This window comes from Cupressus sempervirens, chromosome 5, assembly GCF_028749045.1.
Source record: "Cupressus sempervirens isolate cs-2001-9-10 chromosome 5, ASM2874904v1, whole genome shotgun sequence".
Lineage (NCBI taxonomy): Eukaryota > Viridiplantae > Streptophyta > Pinopsida > Cupressales > Cupressaceae > Cupressus > Cupressus sempervirens.
Genome location: NC_143122.1, coordinates 988,565,489 through 988,573,674, shown reverse-complemented (window position 1 = coordinate 988,573,674; position 8,186 = coordinate 988,565,489). Strand labels below are relative to the sequence as shown.

The following is an 8,186-nucleotide window of genomic DNA, read 5'->3' as shown; positions in this document are numbered from 1 at the left end:
ATAGTCAGGTTAGTCATGTTTTTTGATCTTTTAAGTTCAAGTTCAAGAGACATAAATGTTACTCTACTTTAATTTCTAATGGTGTCCAATTTGGGTGTATTTAACAACATAAAAAATTAGTTTGTAATTAAATAAGATATTACAAAAGAGAAAGAAGGATGTTGCTGATTGGGAAGATGCACAAATGATAAATACATATTTTCACGAGAAACTATAGAGAAAAAGTATCTCATATTTTTGAAAGGGATATTATCCAAAAAAACTCATTTCTAGAGGTGGCCAACAAGTTTGGTCATCTTTGATATTCATTTTTTTACATTAAACATTCCATTTTGCTTACAAGATTTAATAATTATTTTTGTTGATTTGATGTTAAACATTTTTAGAAATATCATATCAATAATTAAACTTTAAAATTGTTTTTGTTGATGATGACTACTTATAATTGAATGAAATTATCTCTTAGTTATAAATAGAAACCAATCATGTGATGCTACATTAGGTATAAAATTATGTATCTCCCTTTTACATCATCCCTAGTGTCAATATTGTTTTGAGCTATTTTTGGCATCTTGACAAAAAATAAGCCAATGTAGTTTTGAAACCATAATTATTAGAAGAGGACTTACCAAATAAGTAATTGTAAAAATTTGAATATAATTTGAAAATTTTAAGTAATATTTTTAAAAGTGTAAATTTAAAATGCTCAACCATACTTTGAGAGTGACCTAAAAAAGAAGCAGCTCCTCACGGAGCTACAAAAATTAGTGTATATGTCTTATTAATAAGAAATTGGGATGGCCTTCATGGAATATTTGAGGACAAAGATGAGATGGTCTTACATTCACATAATGCTGGAAGGTGGAAAATGCGAAAGTTAACTTGCTTAAAGGAGATTTTAATGGAGTATGTTTTGGGTATAATATTGAAATATAAATGAGTACAACATATATGGCTACCGACTTGAATTAAAAAAAGTAAAAAAAAACAAAAAATTTATATGCTTCTCTTGATTCTTATATGAGTATGATGTTTCATTAGGTTTTTTCATAGAGGTACTTATAAAATCCATTCTAGTATCTTATATACAATAATTTCATATTATACTACTTAATGCTGGCCCTATTGATAGACATGTTGATGTTATTAGGTATCTAAGTTATAGTTTAAAATGATCCCCTTCCATGTATTCTTTTCTCTATTTAATTCATTATCCTTTCATGATTTATAAAAGACTATTTATAAAACTTTATGGTGTTAGGATTTGACCGTGATGTTATATGACATGTTCTTTAATGCATATATAGGCATCTATATAACCATTATTCATGTTTCTCCTTTGATGACTGATTAAATTATTTTCTTAGAAAACATCATTAGTGATTAATATTTTTTGATTATAAGACTAACCCATTATTATATGATGATTACATGATAGTTTTTTTTTTGATGTGATGTCTTAATTTCTTCATTTTCCTCCACATATAATTATATCATAATCCTTTAGTATCTTAGCATTATCCAAGTGATAAGGATGATATGTATGTGGGATTGTTGTTGGCAAGTGAGTTATCGAATGTTGTCATTGATTGAAACACATCTCATTGGCATGATCACTTGTGTTGAAAATAATCTTTGGTATGATTAGTATGTGAAAAATACCCAAGTCTAGGAAGGGAATGTATTATACAAGTGGATAGTTTTGGTCAGCAAAAATAGAAAACTTATTAGATAAGGTTGCAAGCTTGGGAATATAACACATATGATGTATATGAGACACCAATTTGGTCTCTTGTGTTAGTATTATTATTAGCATGAGTTATGGTGATGTGAAGAAGAATAATTCTAGGATGACAATGATTTAGGATAATTTTTGTTATCGAGTATTTCAACTTGGCAAATTGATTTGCCTCATCAATTCAATTTCTTATCAATAATGGAATCACATCCAAGGACTTAAATATTGGATAACATGATCCAATTTTGTGTTTTGATGAATGAATGAACACATTTTGTATGGTGTTAGCGAAGCAGACTAAATTAAAGAAAATTAAGGGTATAAAATAAAGCTTTTTTGTTATGTGAGGACATATGATCGTATTATGATTCTATATTATGTGATGTATGAGCCTTGATTCTTTATTTAAGATCAGTACACATGAGAGCTTCAAAGGAAATAACCAAGAATTATGATTCTATGTCTAATTCATTATTTTGATGTAATATTTTTTTTTCCATATTGGACAGGGAGTCCAAAAGGTTTCTATAACCTTCACCCTCAAGCAGTGAGCTCCCTTTTGGTTCTCTCAACTTGTAATATGGTTGAGGACCTTTAATAGGGCCTTGTCTCATAAAAAGGACATATGTACTAAATGTATTATAGTGAATCCTAATAGGGCCATGTCCTTGAACAAGGATATTTTTAGAAGAGTGCACCATCTTGTGGGCTAAATCCCTACTGGGATTTTCCATTGGCCATGGTTTCCTCAAGAATAAATAATGTTGTTATGAGTTTTCTTGTTATCCATGCTCTACTTTTTTTTTATGCTTTCTCATTTTAGTAGTGGTATAAAATTATGGTAAAAGATTTGATTTACTTGGAATTGCTACAACACTGGTTCATCCTCCTTCTACATGTTGCTTGATCCTAATAATTATCTATATGCTTGTATGATGATGAATGAAGTCATAGTTACTCACCTAGTGAGATCCACATGATGACTCGATCTTCATCATTATTTGTACTATCTTCCTTTATGTTTATATACATACATACATATACATATATAAATACATACATACACATATATACACATATGTACATATGTATGTATATATGTACATGCATATATCTATGTATATATATAATACAATAAAATATAATTATTCACATTAATGATTATTTTATTCAACATGGTCAACATATATAAGGTTTCTAACACTTATAGAATAATAATATATCTAATAAATATAATATTAATGGATACCAAAACTGCGTGAATTCCCAAATCCTTATATTGAATTGACCTGCAGTCCCTTTCATTTTCCTCTGACCATTTTGTCTCTATCCATCAATGCTTAGAGATAAAAATAAAATATTCTTCCCCACTTATTTGTTCTTCTTTCCTAACAACTGCAACATGTAATTATTTATTTTTCCTCAAAAGATGCATAATATCTTTCCTTTCATTCTAATGATTTATATATTAAACTTCTTCCTTACAACTACGTTATTATAATGGGCAAGATGAGCATTATATGTTAATGATTATAAGGGAATATATATTGCCAATAATAATTTATAGTTTAAATAGTCCTAGTCTTATTTGTTGGTCACAATAATAAAACTAATATGTATTCATATATGTTGATAATAACCTAGACATAATACTAAATCAAACATTTCATATTATTTTGTCAATTGAGAGTTCCACTATGTGTTAATGTTTGATGTTTATAGGGTTTCTTTATTTAAAATAATAATTTAAATGTATTATTTAACTATAATTATAATTATTTAATATTGTGATAATTATACTTATATTTTATTTTTTAAAATTCTTATATTCTTTTATTGTCTTTTAACTCTTGCTTTAGGAATGATGTATAATAGTTAGTATATATTGTATTTTGTTAAAATTTTCATTAAATGAGTCAAATGATATTAAGTAATTTCTAGTTACAATATTAGATGATAGTACAATGAATTAATTAGTAATTCAAATAAAAATGATTTATTTATTCATAAAATCAATAGAATACTTTTGACTAAAACTATACTTTTAAAACTATCCATGAGAATAACTACAACTATACATTTAAAAGTAACTATACACTTATATAAATAACATATGAAAGGAGGGACTGTACTAAGAGTTTTCAAGGAAGTTGCAAAAATAATAAGATAACCTTAAACACTTGAATACATCATCACATCATAATAGTGGAAAATTGAGTTTTTTTATGAAGTAAGAAACACTAATTTAATGAGAAATAACATCATAAATGAGAGTTAAATAAAATAAAATAGTGAAGTATTCATTATTTCCAAAGCACATAACATCATCAAATAGAAAATAGTTCAAAGATATTAGTGCAGCAAGTGAGAGCACAAGAATATACATCTTTGGTAGTGGTTTTGAAAGATTCAAACACAAATGCAATGGTAAGCATATAAATACAAAGTGATTAGTCTTAATGTTGACCAAACCATTACTTTTGCAATAAGATTATCACGATGAAATTCAAATGACCAAGCCAAAAAATAAAGAGTGCTATGATCTAATAATAATAGAATAAAGGGCATGACCCACAAGAAAGAACGAAACCCTCGAGGGTTCCTCTAGAGAACATAAAGACACAAATACATGTATGGAGGTCATGGATGGTACAATGGACTCAAAATATCAAACCCATCTATTTATAAACCCACAAAACCACAAATTTACAAACAACTCGAGCTAGTTTATCAAAGAGGAAAGGGAAAAATTATTTGCATTATTTTACATGAACAAAGAGCTTGAGTTGAAAAAAAAATCCTAAAATTAAGAGCTTACCTATAGACGAGCCACGATCTGCACCTGTGATTTCCATCAAACCCTTAAAATTGTGATGACAAAGACCAAATAGAAAGAAAATCATGAAAAAGATCAAAATGAAATGAAAGACAATATTTATTTCAAGATTTTTTTAAACCCTAACTTAAGCCATCAAATTAGGGATACATTTTTTAACTTCTAATTATTTTTTTGTCTACAAATAATAACATTTTAAAATAATTTTTAAGTTTTACAATGGACTTATTTTGTGAATGTCCTAAGTAGTATGCACTATAGATCACTTAAGCACATATGCATGAAGAGTAGGAGCCTTTTTTGTTTTTTCGAACCTTAGAGACATGTTTTGTATTTGCATAGATGTAAATATAAAATATTGGATAAAGGTGAGGCTTTTATAAACCAGTTTAGCTAATATTATTGACAATGCAGATAAAATCATATTTTATTATGAGTAAATTAATGGTCAAATTAAAAATAAGAGGGAAGTTGCAAATATTGTAGAGGTGAATGAGGGAGTAATTGTTTACTTCATGAGCATTTACATGTCACTTATAGGGCCCACATGGGTGGAGTTTCATCTAAAAGAGTTTTGAGGTATTAAGCAATATAAATCCTGATAGCAATATCACAACCACATAATACTAGCCATTGCACCTACTTCATGGTGGATTTTCTCATTTGCTTGATCGCTTGTATAATTTTTTAATCTACAAGTCCTCTTCTCTTCTACATTTTTGTATATTTTAGAGTTTGGGGTCTGATTTATCAGCTCATGGATACTTTGTAGCTCATATATGAATATTTATTCCTTAGAGAGCCCTGATTTTTCATAATAGAAGTTTGTTTCCTTCTCAATTTTTAGTTTTGAATATTGATTGTGAATTTCTTAATATTGGTTGTGAATGTGATATTTATGTTGCATTTTTCCCTTATTTTATAAAAGATCCTTCAATATTGATTACAAAATTTAGCATATCATAGTGCAGGCTTGTGATTGTGTTTAATTTCTTTGTCTAATAAAACCATGAAAACAACACTAATTTCATATTTCTAAGTATTTGAAAACCATAACCTTTAATAGATTTTTTTGAAGTATATTCAACTAAGTTATAAGATAAATAGTCTTCGATTTAAAGAATTTTGTGAATTGTTTTATTAATATTACAAATTTTTGCCTGTTAGTGGCAGATATGAGATTATAAAGATATTCCTTCTATTTCCTTCCCCTGTATAATCTTAGTTTTACTTTATCAAAAGAAAAGACTGCCCATGATTCAACCCATAGAATCAAAAAGTTCCCATATTGCACAAGATTAGAAAAGACTGCCCATGATTCAACCCATAGACTCAAAAAGTTCCCATATTGCATAGGATTACTGAGTTTTTTGAGCCCAGCAATCCAACACAAATCTATGACAACAAACACTAAAATTTCATTCACTTTCTTTTAAATTAAAATAAAATAAATAGTTTAATGTTGCTTGGCTTATGTTAGTCTCTCTCCCAATACACTTTGCAACTGGAGGAATGCCAAATGTAGTTGGATACCTTTGTATAACTTGGCTTGATAGGTAAATATTGAAATTAAAGGTTTTGATTGATAGTAGTACAAGCATTTCAGCCATTTGTATTAAAATGTGGATTATTACAAACACGGCTTGTTGGGAGTGCAGGACAAGGTTCCAGCAGTCTGTGTCAGTATAGGTACAAGTGTTCCTATGAAAACTTTGAAATTCTGTAGAGAGTTGTAGTTGGGAAGTGCTTTTCCTTTTCCAGATGGAGCAAAGTATGCTCCATTCAAAAATGTGTCCCTCACAGACTTCCACGGCCAACTATTTCCATCGGAGCTCTCACGCCATGTCACCTGCTTCTTGTACACCTCGTTGGGGGCCATAAAGCGATTGCCTTCACTTCTGATAATGGGGCTTGCGCTGCCTCCAATTGCATATATTCCCCACGCTTCGTAATTGTTATTTGCAACATGAACATACCCATGTCTGCACCTGCACAATACCAATTACCACCGACGTGATTAGGTCAAAGCAAGACAACATGTAGGTCGCGGTAAAGAGATTTTTTTAGGTGGAGTTAAAGTGATTTTTTGAAGTACTCAAGGTTGAATTTTATTGAAGTTGAAAGGGTCACAAAGAGCTCATTACGGATAAGTCTTATTGAGTGTAAGACCTCCCACATCTAAAAGGAATCTGTCCCAGATGAATTTGATAGAATGAATACCCCTCAATCTTTAATTCTTAACCAAATAGACTAAGGAAAAAATGCTGAACCTCCATTAATATATATATATATATATATATATTTTGGTTTACCTTGGCATACGCTGAGTTAAGCCAGGTCCAAAGTGGTTGAATGCAACAGTGACTCTCATGTTTTTATCAGCCGTGTAATCGTCGCTATGTCCCAAAAGCATCACCTGTAGCGTTCCATTTAACAGTCAAGATTCGCGATGCATTTATATAGTAAATGAATTCATGTGTACCTCGAAATTAAGTCTATAAGGAGTTAAGTTGCTTACCTTGTCATGGTAAGAGAAGCGATTATTAGAAACGGTAACTGCGGTAGAAGCAAGCGTGACATCGACAAGCCCATCTGCACAACTGGAGAGGTTGTTATGATCGATCCAAATGTCTCGCGAAGAAACGACTGAGATTGCATCTCCATCTTGAGTATCTATGGTCTCGTGGGTCGAGGACTGGGAGAGGAGAACAACTCCAGCAACACTTGGCTTGCAGTCGTGGATGTTCAGACCGTGGACGATAATGTTGCTGACGTTGAGGAGGCGTATGCAAGGCCCATTGCTGATGTGGACAATTGAGCCCCTTGCGTCGATAGTCTTGTGGCTGGCCACGAACAGGGGCATCTCCAGCTTTATCTTCATATCACTGCCGAAGACTATCCACAGAGGACCATCGCGTGTAACTCCGTATCTCAGAGTCCCGGGCAGGGGATTCACGGCGTTGTCATCGGGACTTGTGACTGTGTAAATCTCTCCTCCTTTGCCTCCCTTGGCTGCACTTCCAAAGCCCACGCCACAATCTGCGAGTTTCATTCTGTTTTGCGCCCAATTTGAATCTCTTCTCCAGCAGTTATCTATAGGGTTGTAAGACGTTGAAGAAGACAAGGAAACCGAAAGAAAAATAAAAAGGAAGTGCATCCACCTTGCAGCAGCCATTGCAAACTATGTATTTAGCAGCAGTAGATTGATTGGGTTAGTAAACACTACTTCTTCTACTTTGCCTTGTATTCAAAGAGCTCAATTGAATGTTTTCGTTCCTCTCAATTGTTTGGATTAGTAAACAATTCTTCTTCTTTGCTCAATTGAATAGATTGATTGTTATACTTCTTCTGAATTGACTTGTATTTATATAGAACACCACACACGACACACTACCTAGCATGTAGCCGCCTCTCTTAAGCTTTGTATGAATTTTTGTTTTGCTAGGATTGGCTTGTCGTCATATGCATCTTTATTTTATCACTTCTCCTTGTCCACGTACACATCTATCATATTCAATACTTTAAAAACAAGACACTGAAACTCAACATACATCACGTTTGCACTGATAGGTGAATAATTTAAATATAAATTTATGATTTTAAAACATTCTA

At 31.2% G+C, this 8,186-nt stretch overlaps 1 pseudogene; it reads right to left on the bottom strand.

The window, feature by feature from the left end:
* Positions 1-6,204: 6,204 nt before the first annotated feature.
* On the bottom strand, positions 6,205-7,749 carry LOC149559243 (pectate lyase 1 pseudogene; annotated as a pseudogene).
* Between the last annotated feature and the right edge of the window lie 437 nt (positions 7,750-8,186).